Source organism: Rousettus aegyptiacus, unplaced genomic scaffold, assembly GCF_014176215.1.
Source record: "Rousettus aegyptiacus isolate mRouAeg1 unplaced genomic scaffold, mRouAeg1.p scaffold_m13_p_2, whole genome shotgun sequence".
Classification (NCBI taxonomy): domain Eukaryota; kingdom Metazoa; phylum Chordata; class Mammalia; order Chiroptera; family Pteropodidae; genus Rousettus; species Rousettus aegyptiacus.
Window position 1 is genome coordinate 148,026,485 of NW_023416295.1, and position 16,000 is coordinate 148,042,484.

Below are 16,000 nucleotides of genomic sequence, written 5' to 3' on the forward strand. Positions count from 1 at the left end.
ATTGTATTAGGGACTTAAAATGGGAGTCATGGTATTAAACTTGACTGCTGTAGAGTTTGAATTACAAAGACAGTTTCTTCTTTTAGGGAACAGTCATTATATTGATGACAGGCAATGTGCCTCATACATAATAGTTATGTTTAATTGGTCTTGTTACAAGCTAATGCTTTTCAATGAATATTTCTGGATATCAAAGCCTTTCTCTTTTCCTTCACAACCTGTAAATTTCCTGAGCTTTGGTCAAAGCTATCCTCAACTCTTCCAACTACCTTGCAAGGGGCAGGGGGGAAACCTAAATTTCCAGTCAATGCCACCTGCCATAATGAAGCACATAAACTGATCCAGAGCTAAGAGAGGGAACAGAGTAGAATACAGATGATGTCTTTTCTGTTGTCTTGCACATTGAAATTCTTTCTTAAAAAAATTTCTGAGAATTTGATAAATCTCAACTCTCTGATTTTTCCTCTTACTACCCATTCTCTTTATAACCAGGTTCAAATTTCTATCTCTGTTTTCTCCTTAAACTCCTACACCCACCACATGCAGGTTTTACGCCCACCACATTTCCACTGAAATTGCTTTGCAAGGTCTCAGATGACTCCTAACTACCAAACCTCATGACACTTTAATTTGAATATTTTTGAGTACTCTGAAACACATATTTTAAAACACAGCCTCTTTCTTAAAACTCTCTCTTCTTGTAACTTACACAACATCACATTTTTATGGGTGACCATTTTCTCTTTGTCAGGTCTTCATTCTCCATCTAACTCTAAAATGCTAATATTCCTAGGAGTGCCATCACTGTTTCTTTTCCCTCACTTTTACATTTTTTTCTGGGAAAATCCACTCCATCCACAAAGCAATCTCTGGGCCCCCTAATCTACACCAGCAGGAAATGGACTACAAGAGCTTTGCACCCCTAAGGAACATGTACTTCAGTGAAGACATGGAGAGGAGTAGAGTTAAAATGAACCTCCCAAAGGACAAAGTCAGGAGTCACAGAAAAATGGGCTAGGGAATTCCAGCAAAGTCTGGAGCTACCAGAGAGACTAATTAAGGAGCTTTTCTGATCCCAGAGAAGAGAGTCTGAATAATTCCTATCCAGCAAAATTTGATACTTGCTATGGATAGTGACTTCTACATATTTTTTATTCCCTTTTTTTCTGAATGGGAAACTTTATAGCAATTATTCTACTTCTCTACAATTATATTTTGAGTGCTTATGGATAAAATAGAATGTCTTTTAGTTTATTGGTTACCAAACCACAAGAAGATATATCTGGCCTTGTTCTGGAGATCAAGACCTTTGAGTAGGATCAGTAACTTGATGGATTTGGGGGCTTATCCTCCTCATGGAGTAGCTGATGGTATTCCATGAATGAGCTAAAGTGTGTTCGTGGATATTTGGAAGTCAAAAAGGTTGTCTCCCAACATCCATTTTCCCCTTTAACAATGGGGACAGACTCTCCAATTTGGAGCTTGGCACATGGCTTCCCAGAATGAAGATTGCAGCTTCCACTCTTTTTTTTTTTTTTTTGCAGCTGGGTATACTTGTGCAGCTAAATTCAAGTCAATGGGATGGTAAGCAGAAGTGTTTATGTAGCTGCTTCTGGGAATCTTTCAGATGAGATAGGGCATGTATACCCTTTGTTCTCTTCTTTCTCCTTTCCTCCAGCTTTCTGCCTGAAACTTAGATGCCACTACCTGTGACAGATTATAAAATATAAGGAACCTTTGTCTCTCATATTATTGAGTACCACATTAGCCCTCAAGTACCAATTCAAATTTTTATGCAGAGCTAGAATGAGCTTCTACCTCATTTAGGCCACTATTGATTAGAACTTTCTATAACTTAGAGTAAAACCTAATCCTAACTCATACAGGTATATTTGAGTTGAGGATCCAATTTTTGATGTGTTGAGTATGGGGTGCTCATAAAAATCCAAGCAAAGACACTCTCAGGAGGGGAGTTTAGGCAAAAGAAAAAAATTCAGGAATCTGTACCAGGTAAATGGTATATAAAACCTCTAAAATGCCTAAGTTCATTCAAAAAACATACAAATTAGATGGGCAACCATGGTATGAATCCAAAAACATTATTTCAAGCCTACAAATTCCTGTCATGTCTCATATTCTGACTTTCATTCTCATGTTTACTCAGTATACAAGGTATTTATGCTGAGCCAATCTCATCAGATCTGACCTTGCCCCACAGGAATAACCAGTGGAAAACACTGTTCTAATAAAGTCAATGGAAAGTTCACAGACTTGTCCAAATCTTATCTGCACTATTTTTAGTCCAAGAAACAGAACTAGAACATTTAGGGTAAAATGAGCTTTTCTGAATAAACCCCATCATTCACAGTGACGACTGAAAAAAAATCATAAAATCTCAGGCTAGAAAGTGCTCTCAGATCCTCCTAAACCAACACACCAGTATAAATGTTACTAGTTCATAAAGACTACATACCATAAATATAACTTCTTTAACAAGAATCCTAAATGAACAAATTCAAGAACTACTCCAACATGTTTGAAAGAACAAAAGAAAACAACCTCTCTACCAAGAAATAACTTACTAAATGCAGAAGTATTAAGTCCTTCTTATATAGTCTCAAGATAGATCTTTCCATCTCTGATATGCACAAAATCCATTCATCAATGATACTCTGAGATCACCAAGGAAGCTCAATTTAAATATCGGGAACCACTTTTTAACTACAAGGTTATTCAAACATTGTTAGAGTTTACCAAAGGAGTTTATGAAATCTCCCTCAGAGGTTTTTAAGCATCAGTAGACAGTCATTTGAAGAAATTAGTTTAAGATAACTTAAATGTACTTCTTTTGCAACAGGGAGTTGAACCACAAGATTATTTTTCTATGACACCATTTCCTGGTTGGAAATTGAAGGTGGGAAAAGAAAATAGCAGTGAGTTTGAAGTTTGAGGTTTTATTATTTAAATTGCTTCCTCATATTTAATGAGCTGCAAATTTCACCACTTCTGGCATTTAAATATGTTCAAGACTCTAGGACACTTTTCATGCCCTTGCCAAATGGGATTTATTTAATTTCTGACTAATTTATACTTAGGATTTCTCTGAATAATGTCTTGGTTCTGGCTCCAGCTTCATAACTTCCAGTCAAGGCAAAGAACCGCAAGACTGAGCTACCACAGCGGACTGACCTCTATTGTTCAAGGACATCTTGGCTTGACTGGACATTCTTTGATACTTGACACTAGTATTTGAAGTCACAGAGAGACTTCGTCATCTCTATGGTTTGGAAGCAGTTAACTTTTCCGACCAAAAAATCTATGCAGTCAACTCCCGATTTGTGAGTTAATGAGATGGAGAAAGGTAATAATGGAATTCCAAGTCACAGATAAAGCAAAAAAGAAAGTAAGCATGATTAATCTACACCCAAGTCATTGTCTCAATACTCTAAATCTATAATGAAGGAACACACATAACACATTAAGGGAGACTGACCCAAAGACTTATCAGAATGTGACCTTGGAAATCACAGCTGTCAAGTGCAGAGAGAGGGAGAGACTGTGCTCTCTACCCTTACTTTTTTCTTTAAGAAGACTCTAGATGCAGAATTCTCTCATAAGGGGTGTAGGAAAACGCGACCACTTTTAATTTCCCTTGTCCTGACAAGACCATAATTAGCAACAAAGTACTCATCGAGCAAATTATTAAGTGGCTGAAACAGAACATTGCTTATTATCGGCCACTACAAATGACACCATGTTAATATCCATCAAATGCCTGGTAAGTGGGGTATTTCCATCAGAGTGTCTCTTCTAGGAGAAGAAGCCTACTTCCCCTGCACCTCTTAGTAACTCCGGTCTAAGACTACAGGAATTGAAAGGAACATGCTTCTGTGAGTGAGACATATAAGCCGCTGCTCCTGGAGTATTTACGGACTACTGATTAAAACACAAGGTATTATGGACAAAGTATCTTCATCCTCAGTGCTTTCTATTTGGAGAATATTCCAAAGGCAAAAGAAAAGTAACTTTTGAAGATAGAAATGCACTAAAACTAGACATAGTCTTCTTTCACAAAGAAGGTATATGGGAAATGAATGAACGTGACTGGCTCACCTTGAACACAGCAAGCTGTGGATAAATTGACCTCAGTCTATAAAAGTGTGTGTTCAAGTCCCCACTTCTATTGCTTTTCCACATACCCTTCAGCAAGTCCTCTATATTCTCTAACACTCAGTTTTCTCATTAAAAGAAGAAGAGGGAAAAGGAGAAAGAGAAGAGGAGAGGGAACAGAAGAAGAAGAAATCTGTATGATATGTACCTTAATGGGTTGTTGTGAGGGTGAAAAAGTTAATTATGTAAAGTTCTTTGCAAAGTACAGAATTGTATAGAAAACAAGGAATTACAGTGTTATGCCTTTATCATTACTTGAGTAATTATTAACCTCATGTTTTCTGAAGTATCCCCTAATTCCATTCCAAAATCCTCCGAGAAGTTACACTTTCTAATACAGAGTAAAGGCAGCTATATATTCACAATCCATAGGCCACATATATACAATGTGTGCCAAGTACCAGGCCCAGCACATAGTATACCATATAGTATATATACACACGTCACATGCTTATTCTATAATTTATCCAACAACTTCTATGAAATAGTGAACTATTTTTATAAAAACTGGGTATCTAGTGATCATACCACACTTTATGTCTTACTACTCCTTAAAATATTTTCTCTTGGGATAGGAATCTTGATTAGAGTAATTATCTCCTCTGTAATTACAAAAAGAATGTGTCATCTAATAATTGCTCTTTACTAATAAAATTTAGGAAAAAAAGAAATGCACATTTATTGTGCCCTATCATGAACTAAGTACTTTGCAAAGGAGGAAACCTAATTCTCGCTGAGAAATTATCATGCTCCAGGGTCTATATTAGGTAATTTCCATATATTATCTCATTTAATTCTGACAGCAATAATGGAAAATGCCTATTTTTCAGTTGAGAAAGTCAAGTCTCAGTGATACTAAGACTTCCAAATTCACACAACAGGCTACAGGTCTGGTATTCCAGCAGGTCAACATTCTTATTCCTAACATATTTAAACATTAACCAGCTGATTTTATATAGGAAATAAGGATCGCAAAATTATTCCTAGACTATATAATTATTTACAGAACAACCATGTCAATTCCAGGCAGCTTGAATCTTTCTCAAGAGCCAAATAATGGGGATGGGGGGATGTAAATAAAAATATAAAAGCAGTACAGAAAAAAAGTTATCACATTTGACCCCATCTTTTTTATTTCCTTTAGTTACATTTTCCTTGGATTTGGAGCTGTGGAAGCATTTCTTAAGTTTTTCTTTGGAGCAAGTGTCAATTCTTTTTTAGGCTAGTTATTTGGAGAATTAAGAAAAACTATGTCATTTGACAAGTGAAACTTTATGAATTAAAGGATTTTTTTAAATCTTTAGGCCTGCAATAAAGCTAATTGCATCTAATCAATCAAAAATTAATTGTGTAACTACTGTACTATGTTCTTCACCTCAGCAACATGTCATCTCCAGAGTAGACGAGGTGCTCTTTTATCATTTTATGCACCTATATATTTCCTTTGTAGCTGTGTAATGTCTTTCTGCCCCAAGAGATCATAACTAAGGTACATAGGATAGGGACTACATATTTATTTTGCTCGCTCTATGCCCAGGCTCTTTATCTGGATCATATCCGCTCCCCCCCCCCCCACCCACCGCGCTCTCTCATACACACGCACACACACACGCGCACACACACACACACAGCATTTACTAAAGTTCCGCTGCATGAATAAATGAGCTAAAGCATTTAGGAGTTGGCCAGCCATACATACCCTCCATGGTAGAGCACTTTGATTAGTGTTTCCCAGAGGGACACCAACTCTAGGCAAATGTTAAATATAAACAAAAGACCACCTGGCTTTAATATTAAAAACAACGACAACAACAACAACAAACATTGTTGCACATTTTTTGCTTTATCAGAATGTTTCCTGTAGCTTTTCCGCCTATAAAATGATTAAAGCCAAACTCTCTAAGTTGATCTCATCCAAAAATAAGAGAACAGCCTGCCATCGCACCTGCATTGAGCCATTCCAAGAGTTATAAGTACTTTCAAAGGCAAGACTTTCCTTTACATTTTCAAGATCTTTTTCCAAATTGTTTTCTCTACAAGAAACTATACCTGCCTGGTTTTATCTCCTGCCAGTTGTTAACTATTAATATTCCAAATGCAGTTTACCTGCAAACTGGTAAAAAGGTAACTGTCCTGAGGCAAAGAATATAAAAAGTATAAAACATTTAAAATAATAGAGATTAATATTAAGAATAAATCTTTGTCCAGTAAAATGTTCAGAGGAAGTTCTAAAAAAAATTACAATAAATCCCCACATTGCTGATTAACAATGTTTTAATCATAAAAATTTTTTAACTTTATAAATTATTTAATGAGGTTGGATGTTTAAGTCTAGAATCACTACAAATGAGCTGGTATGTATATACAGAAATCAACATTTCAATTTCTAAAATGCTCATTTTCTATAACATCATCTTTGTTATTTTTATATGATACTATCTTCTCTCAAATTTCCCTCATCATTGTTGTAATGTAATCTGCATCCTCTGTAGATTAAGCCTTTCTCACCTGAAATGATCATGTCTATTTTTCTAAACTTGGTTCCATAAATTAATCTCTATTGTACTAACTCATTCAGAAGTTTTTACCCAATGAGATTTACTGCTTCTTTTTAAAATGGCATCACACATTACTTTTACTTGCATGGACAGACTAACCTAATGATCTGTGAAGCATATTTTTACAGGAACTCAAGATACTTGCCTTTTTCTGGGCACAATTTATCTCTTTTAGAACATCTTAAGAATGAAACTATAAGATGGGAGTTCTGCAATTTGTTTCTTTTACTCCACATAAAGTTTTTGAGATTCGAGCATACTAAAATACATAGCTGAGTTCATTAATTTCCACTGATTCATAACACTCTAGCATACAAATATACCACAATTTATTTATCTAAATGTTTAATACTTGTCAGTTCCACAAGAGTGAAAGTATCTTAATAATGAGTATTACACTGGTTATTAATAAGTTCGAGCATCTTTTCAAATGTTTATGAGTCGTTAGCATTTCTTCTGTTAAATGCTTAGAGATATTTTTTGCCTGTTTTCTACTTTTTTCACCTTTTTATTGACTTGTTGCTGTATCTATTTTTGTTTCTTGCTGTATTTATTCACTTTATGCCTTTTCTGAATGAACAGGAATTCTTGATTTTAATGTGATTGGAGTTATAAATGTTTTCCTTTATGGTTTATACATTTTGTATCACGTTTAAGAAATTCTATCATAAGATTCTGATATTCTAAAATTTTATGTCTTCTAAAATTTTTATGGTTTTACCTTTCACACTTAATCCTTCAATCGACTAGGCTACTAGGCATTGTTTTTGTATAAAACGATTTAGGGATCCAATATTATTTTTTTCCCACTGTTAAACATTTAGCCCCTAACAACTCACAGAAAAGTCCATTCTTTCTCCATTGCTCTTCAATATCATTAGATCAGATATGAAGGGTTCATATAAGCACTGGTCCCTTTCCATTTCTTAGCTCTCTACTTTGTTCCTGTGCCAATACCATACTGTGCCCACACCACAATATCATAACTCCTATAGTTTCATAATTATGAGAATTTCAATTTGTCCACATTAATAATCTCATGAAATCTCATAGGATAAGTCTGCACCTTGGTTTTTTTCTTCATTAGTATCCTGTATATTATTAGCCTTTATTCTTACATATGAATTTTAGAATCATTTCCAAAATCCTTTTGAGATTTTTATTAAACTTCATTAACTTATAGTTAAATATATGAACCTGGCATCTTTACAATATTGAATCTCACTACCTCTGAACATGGTAAAACTCTCCATATGTTTGAGTAATTTTAAGACTTTTAATAAAGTTAATGATTTTTTTCTCTACAGAGCTTGCTCATTTTCTGTCAGATTTATTCCTAGGAACTTAACTTTTCTTAATATTACATATGGCAATTAAATATGACTAAAGTTAGAAATAAAATTGGATTTTTTAATGAAATGCCAACTGAAGTATACATACATACATACATACATACAGAAAAATACACAAATTATAACTTGCAGCCCAACAAATTATCACAAAGTGAACTTATCCATTTAACTATGACCCACTTGAGAATAAGACAGTACCAGCACCCAAAAAACCACCAGCACTTACTGTATAACAACTATAATTGAAATTTTTTTAAAATTACTTTTAAAATTAAAATAAATTTTTTTAAGTGAAAAAGAAACCACCAGTATCAAACCCACTACCAACTTCCTCCCCAATGATAAATACTATCTTATTTCTATCACCTTCATGTTATAGAAGTAAAATAATACATATTATTTTGTACGTCTGCTTTCTCTAAATGTTATGTTTGTAAAATTCATCCATGTTATCACATATAACTGTAGTTCATTCTTTTTCATATCTTACAGTATTATACTGTGTGAATGTGTGAATATAACACAGTTTATTTATCCTTTCGCCTAATAATGGATATTTAAATAATTTCCAGTTGTTATGACAAATAAAACTGCTATAAACATTCTCATATAAGTGTTAAGGTGAAATTACACAGATATGTACCTTTTTATATTTTTATCAACTGGTTGGATATCCTATTCTATCCAACTCTTTGAGGTAAGTGCTTGCTTAGGTCAATTCCCCATTTTTTCTACTTAATTATCTGTCTTCATCTTATTGATTTATAGTACTTAATGTTCTGGCTATATGTTCTCTGTCACGTAAACGCACTGTGATACCTTTTCCCACTCTGTGGCATGCGTCTTTGCTTATTAAAAGGTTTTTGACGATCAGAAGTTCTTAATTTTAACATTGAACAAACAGTTAATACTTTCCTCTATAACAAGCACTTTTTGTGTCCCTTTTCAGAAATCATTCCCTACCCAAGGTCATGAAGATATTTTCCAATGTTATCTTCCAGGAGCTTTAGTCTTTTACCATTTACATTTAGAAATAGAATCTACATAGAACTAATTTTTGTGTAGCATGTAAAATAAGGTTTAAGTTTCATTTTTTAATTCAGAACCATTTATGTAAAGACTGCCATATTCCCCTACTCTGCAATGTCACACTTGCCATAAACTAGAGGTGGGTTAGTTGGTGGATTTCATGTTTTGTTTCATTGATCTATTTGCCTAGCCTTGCATAAGTAATGTACCAATTAATTAATTTAGGATTAAAATCAATTTTTATATCCAGTAGCATAGCCTTTCAACTTTGTCATCCTTCAAGGTTGTCTTACATTTCTGTATAAATTTTAAAATCAACTCATGCATTTTCATTCACACACAAGTACACATGCCCATGTGAATTTGTGGGGATTTTTATGAAGATTACATTGAATCTGTGGATTCATCTGGGTAGAAGAAACATGTTGACAATACAGTCTTCCAAACTATCAATGTGTTATAACCCTTCTTCTATCTATATCTTTTTAAAAAATTTTTCCAGACATGTTTTATAGTTTCCTATAAAAATCACCTACATTTCATCCATTAAATTTATTCTTAGGTATTTACTTTTTATTATAAATTATATTGTTTTTAAATTTCATTTTTTTAATTGTTACTGGTATTTAGGACATACTAATTTTTTTTTAATGATCTTGTTTTAGACGATTTCATTAAATTCAGTTAATTAATTCTAATAGCTTCTCTGTAGTTCTGAATTTTCTATATATATTGTTGTCATTTGTGAAAAATGACAGTTGCATTTCTTCCTTTCTAATCCTTATGACTTTTATTTCTTTTTCTCACCTATTGGTTGTAATCATTTTCCATCTCAAGAAGGAGAAGGGAAAAATCAAAAAGGAAATATGAAAAAGGCGGGTTTTCCATTGTCAAGTTCTTTGAATAAACTTTGAATACTTTGAAAGACTGCTTTCAGCCACCCTTGTCTCCACTTCTAATTAAAAGATGCCCAAACACACCTCTTTTTAATATTTCAACCATTTCTCCAGGTTCCTAATATGGACCAAATGACCACTCGCTTTGACAATGTCTTCCCTGCTATCCACACTTCCCTCTCTCTTTAGCTTTCTGCTACATCATGTGCAAGTCTAATATTCCCAAAGCTAAACATTATCACTCACCTATGAGATATACAGCCTTGTGTACAGTATTGCATATTTAACCCACACAACAAATCAATGAAGCTGAAACTATTAGTTCTGATATCATTGTGCCCTTTTTATAACACAAGAGTGTGTTTTTCTTCTATAATAAGAAAAATGAAAGCTTTTTAAAGTAAATATTTGTTGAATGAAGACTGTATTGGGAAAAAAATCTATACATACTTGTGAATGAAGACTCTATTTGGGGCTCTGCCAAACCCTGGTTGAGTGAACTTCAAAAAAGCATTAGCTCCATATTTTTTTTAAATGTGATCTAATAATCTTGCCACCTACCTCAAAGAATTGTGTGAATTAATGTGATAAAGTAATTTGAGTTCCTTCAAAATAGGCACTTTAAAAATAAGTAAAGTTGTTTCATACAGTTCTATTAACTTTGGGTCTCCTTATTTTAAAAAGAAAATATAGCTTATATTCCAACTACTTGCTCTTGAAAAGAATTATTTTTAATGCACATTTCTATAGTACAATTGATTTCTGCCACTTCTTGAAAAATAGCATGAAAAAAATATGTCCTTTGACCTAGTACTTCTACTTTTGTGAATTTTGCCTAAGAAACATGCCAGAATATCAAAAAAAAAAAAAAATTACACACAAATTTTTTTATTGTAGCCTAATAACAGAAAAAAAACAATAATTCAATAATGGAACAATGTTTAAGTAAATTGTGATTTAACCACATAATACAACATCATATAAATGTTAAAATATGCATGTTTTTTAAAATATTGTACAATAACAAGGAAGATGGTGTATCTTAGAAAGTAAAAAAAAAAGCAACAATAAAATTATTTATACAATCCGAACTCAGCTATACTAAACAAACAAACAAACAAACAAAGGATTAAAATGAACAAAAGACCACACACCAAAATTAACTCTAAATGGATTAAGAACCTGCATATAAGATCTGAAACAATAAAATGCATAGAAGAAAACATAGGAACTAAACTCAAGGACCTTGGACTTAAAGAGGATTTTATGAATTTGACCTCAAAGGCAAGGGAAGTAAAAGCTAAAATAAATGAATGGGACTACCTCAAACTAAAAAGCTTCTGGTCAGCAAAGGAAACCATCAACAAGGAAAAGAGACAACCATCCGAATGGGAAAATATGCAAGCAACACCTCTGATAAGGGCCTACTATCCAAAATATACAAAGAACTCATACTACTCAATAACAACAAAAAAAACAAACAAACAATCCAATTTAAAAATGGGCAGAGGGGCGTGGCTCCATAGTATTGTGGTTAGCACCTCTGCTTTACACGCAGAAGGTCCTGGGTTCCGTCCCAGGTGGAGCCACGAACCATACCCTGGGTGCTCCAGGACCCCCAAGTGCACCAGGGGTGCCAGGCCCCAGACAAGTCAGGCCCCGGGGACGCACCATGAGCCTGTGGGAAGAGACACCCCACCTTTAGAGATCCAGTTCGGGCAGGGGTGGGGGGGGGATGGGAATTAAACAGGGGGAAAATAATGGGCAGAGGACCTAAACAGACACTTCTCCCTAGAGGACATACAAATGGCCAACAATTATTTGAAAAGATGCTCACCATTGCTAGCTATTAGGGAAATGCAAATCAAAACCATCTCACACCTGTTAAAATAGCTATAATCAACAGGACAAGTAATAGCAAATGTTGGGGAGGATGTGGAGAAAAAGAAACCCTCATACACTGTTGGTGGGACTGCAAATTGGTATGGCCACTATGGAAAACAGTATGGAGGTTCCTCAAAAAACTATCAATTGATCTACCATATGATTCAGCAATCTCTCTACTAAGTATTTACTCCAAAGACTTAAAACCCCATATCCAAAAAGATATTTGCACACCGATGTTCAAAGCAGCCCTATTCACAGCAGTCAGGACATGGAAGCAACCAAAGTGTCCTACAATAGATGATTGGATAAAGAAGCTGTGGTACATATATACAATGGAATATTACTCAGCCATAAGAAGAGATGAAATACTGCCACTTGCGACAATATGGATGGACCACGAGATAATCATGCTAAGCGAAATAAGCTAGACAGGATAAGTTGAAAATCACATGATATCACTTAAATGTGGGATATAAACCTAAAAACAAAAGAACAAGACAACCAAACAGAGACTCATGGACATGGTTACCAGAGGGTAGGGGGGAAGAATGGAGGAGAAAGGCAAATGGGATAAAGAGGGTCAAAAATGTGGTGACAGAAAGAAATCTAACTATGGGAAGTGAATACACAGTATAAATATATATATGCCTTACTGTTAAAGTGTACAGCTGGAACTTATTGGAGTTTGTTAACCGATGTCACCATAAAATATAAATAAATAAATAAACAAACAAATAAATAAAATGAACAAAAGGTTAACAATGTATATCTTAGAATGGGCAATTTATAAATAATTACACTATTCTCTCTTAATTTTTTCAACTATCTATAGTGAATTCTTATTCTATTTATAATGAGGAAAACTGAAAATCACATTTTAGAAAAAAATACTTTCAGGATATATTTTAAATTCATTGGAGTGAACTTATCAAGAAACTGAAGCAAGGCGATGCATGAAACTCTGGTTCCAATACATTACTGATGAGTCTGACACTACTATCAGACTCATCAACATCTTACACATTTTATTCAACAATGAATAGAATTAACTCATGGGCCTCGGTACTGTAGGTCCCACACTCCAGCACCACAAAAAAAAATCTTCAAAATGGCACTTAGTAAACCCTAGCTCCATTGTTCACTTCATTGTTATCACTAGACCAGATATCTGGTTCATGCAGCACAAATGCTGTTTACCTAAATTGGCCTAATGGGCAATTACTGCCTGACCATATAACAGAAGGCAATATTACTTGACTTTCTATAGTTTACAAATAGATCATCTTAGTTCTGAGACCACTAACTATTTGTTTTGTATGATAAAATTGTATCAACCAAACACAGAGGCTGTTTCTGAGGACAATCTCTTCTTTTTCACTCATTTACTTTGTTTAGTTTAGGACAAGCACAGCTTTGCCCATCAATAAGAGCCATAAACCTCCCAGAGAAGTAAGTCCCTCTGGTTCCAAGTAGGTTTTGTTCACTACACTTGAAGGGAGCAAATGCTTGCTCTCTGACTCCAGCAAATGGGAGATTCTTGGAAACCTGACATAACCAGCATTTGCACCTTCATTGCATATTTTAGAGTGGTCCCCAAGTCACACACCTGAATCCTTGTTCTGAGACTATAACTGGTCTTACAGGGAAAAGCATGGGTTTTGGAATCAGAGAACATTGGGTCCAAATCTTGGGATAGGCATTTACTTGTCCTGCAACCTTGGGCAAGTTACTTGAGTCCTAGAACCTCGGTGTTCTCGTTTATAAAATGAGAGTAACGATTCTTAATCTTTTTAAGTTTGTAGGACAATTTCTTGAGATGCCGTAGATAAAAGGCTTAATGCAATATTTGACATTAATATTCACAAGGCTGTAGTTGAATATACAGGTAATTAAAATAAAAGATTCAATCGAGACACTTCCTAAAATAAGGAGCTAGAATAAGGAGCAAAATTGGTCAAAGAGAAAGAAGACTGGGGTATGAAGATTGGGAGTTGGAGATTAGGAAGGAGGATAAGTATTTCATTGTTTTTAGCATCCAGATTAATTTTTTCTTAACTAGTATTATTGGAGGTTAACATACAGAAAATTCACAAAACATAAATGTAATGCATAATGAATTATCACTAAGTAAACATCCACATTAACACCCAGACACACAGGTTAAGAAGAAAATATTGCCAACATCACAAGAATCCAGAGAGGGATCCTTACAGTTTTCTAGAGAATTGCTAATCCTTCGCAAGCCACAAGACAACAACTTTAAAGGAGGTAATGTAGGGGCAAGAAGCTGACTGACGTAGCCTATGCAAGAGAATAACTACTTTCTGGGAAGTTATCAGTGCAAAGAATATATGAGTACTTCTCTTGGACCAAATGTGGATCCTACCTGAAAGAGAAAACCATATGGAGAATTTCGGATATTAATAGTGCCTGCAGGACAAATGGACAAGCATCAACAGAAAGAAACAAGGGCGTTCATTCTAGGGGGAACAGAAGAAGCAAGCAACTAGGCTATCTAGAAATGCATTGCCCATGTCAGAGTAATGACAGGAACTGCGATATGAGGGGATCGACTCTAAAGAAGCCTCAAGCAAGGGAAGAATCAGCTTTAATGTCTACCATATCCAGAGAGTGTCATCATCACCTCCATGGTACCAGTCCAATGAAATGACCCTGTCCTTTCCTCCTTCCCCTCCCACCAGCACAGGAAGGATTAGAAATAAGTGAGTAAGTGAAGACAGGAGGAACTAAAGTCTAGGCAGCCATAAGAGCAAAAGCCCATCACACAGCCAATGATATGCCATCTGTCTGGGGACACTGGTTTCCCAGCCCACAGCAGGCCTGGATTATGAGAGGATGAGCTTTGACTTTAAATCATTTCACATTTTAATGAAGATTGATGGCTCTTACAAGAGACTAGACAGTTTGCTTTTTGCATTTAGACTCTGAATTTACTTAAGATTATCAAAACAATTAACTGCATTGCACACATTTTCAAGGTCAAAAGAAGAACCAGCTTCACTGAATAAACGTAAAAGAAGAATGAAATTAAAAAAGAAACTACTTTCTGACTCCATCACTGGATTCATAAGTGTTCAATATACCAGGTATATTATTATTCTTATGATCACGGCACAGTCTAAGACAGGTGCAGGAAACAGCCACATCTTATCCAATGCTGGCAGCCTTTGGTGTGACCTGGGCCTCCCGGCCACCAGCAGGATATACAATTTCACCAGAATATCTGCCCTGGTGAAGTAGCTGCTCCTGGAATGAAACTTTTTAAAGTGTTTTTTACAAATAGCATTGCTTATTTGAATGTAGTAAGTAAGGAAAACATCCTCATACCTCCGTATCACTTACCTGAACACCAGGACACTGTACAACATGTGTGTAGCAATAATGAGGAAGAACACCTGTGGCCCAGGTCTCCAGGTCGCTGCTCGGGCCCACAGCACATCCAGCTACTCTTTGCTTTGGTGCGCTGCCAGAACATTTCCCTGCACGTAACCTCAACGAAGCACGCAGTGGAAAAGTTCGTCCAAGAAAGTGTCTTCCCTGGGCTCTGACATTGCTTGCACTTGTCACAGTGATTCCTAGAGCACTGAATCATATCAAAAAAGCAGGGTTGTTAGCATAAATGAAAAGTCATTCAAAAATAATCAAAAATCTAACTTTCTTCCTCTGTTTATAGCCTGCAATGTGAAATTTAAAACTCGGTGATTATAAAAGAAGGTGAAAATATCAAACATCAGAAATATGCTGTCAATTAACTCCCACCAGCAGAGATAGATTAAAAGAGGGTTTTTTTTTTTTTTAATTCCAAAGCTGGTACCTGGCTTATATTTAATAAAGTTTTACAGTTCTAGAACTGAAAATCTGAATTAAAAAATTATCCTCTGAATCTTTGTATATTAACCAATGAATTAAAATTTAATTTTGCTATAGCTATAAGCCTTTAGCCAAGTTCTAGTCTCAATCTAAAATTCTGTGTGCCTGTCTTCATAAAAGGACTTAGTCCAGAATCCACAAGTATCAGAGATGTAAAGAACCTTTAAAAGCATTTTATTCCGTGCCACATTTTCCACATAAAGAAAACAAAGATGCA

At 35.0% G+C, this 16,000-nt stretch overlaps 1 long non-coding RNA gene across 1 annotated transcript in view; it reads right to left on the minus strand.

Annotated features, from left to right (window-relative positions):
* LOC118613694 overlaps positions 1 to 15,482 on the minus strand; it is a 391,478-nt gene extending 375,996 nt beyond the window's left edge. The window contains exon 1 of the long non-coding RNA XR_004955705.1: positions 15,256 to 15,482. This is a non-coding gene — a long non-coding RNA (uncharacterized LOC118613694). The remainder of the gene's footprint in view (positions 1 to 15,255) is intronic.
* Between the last annotated feature and the right edge of the window lie 518 nt (positions 15,483 to 16,000).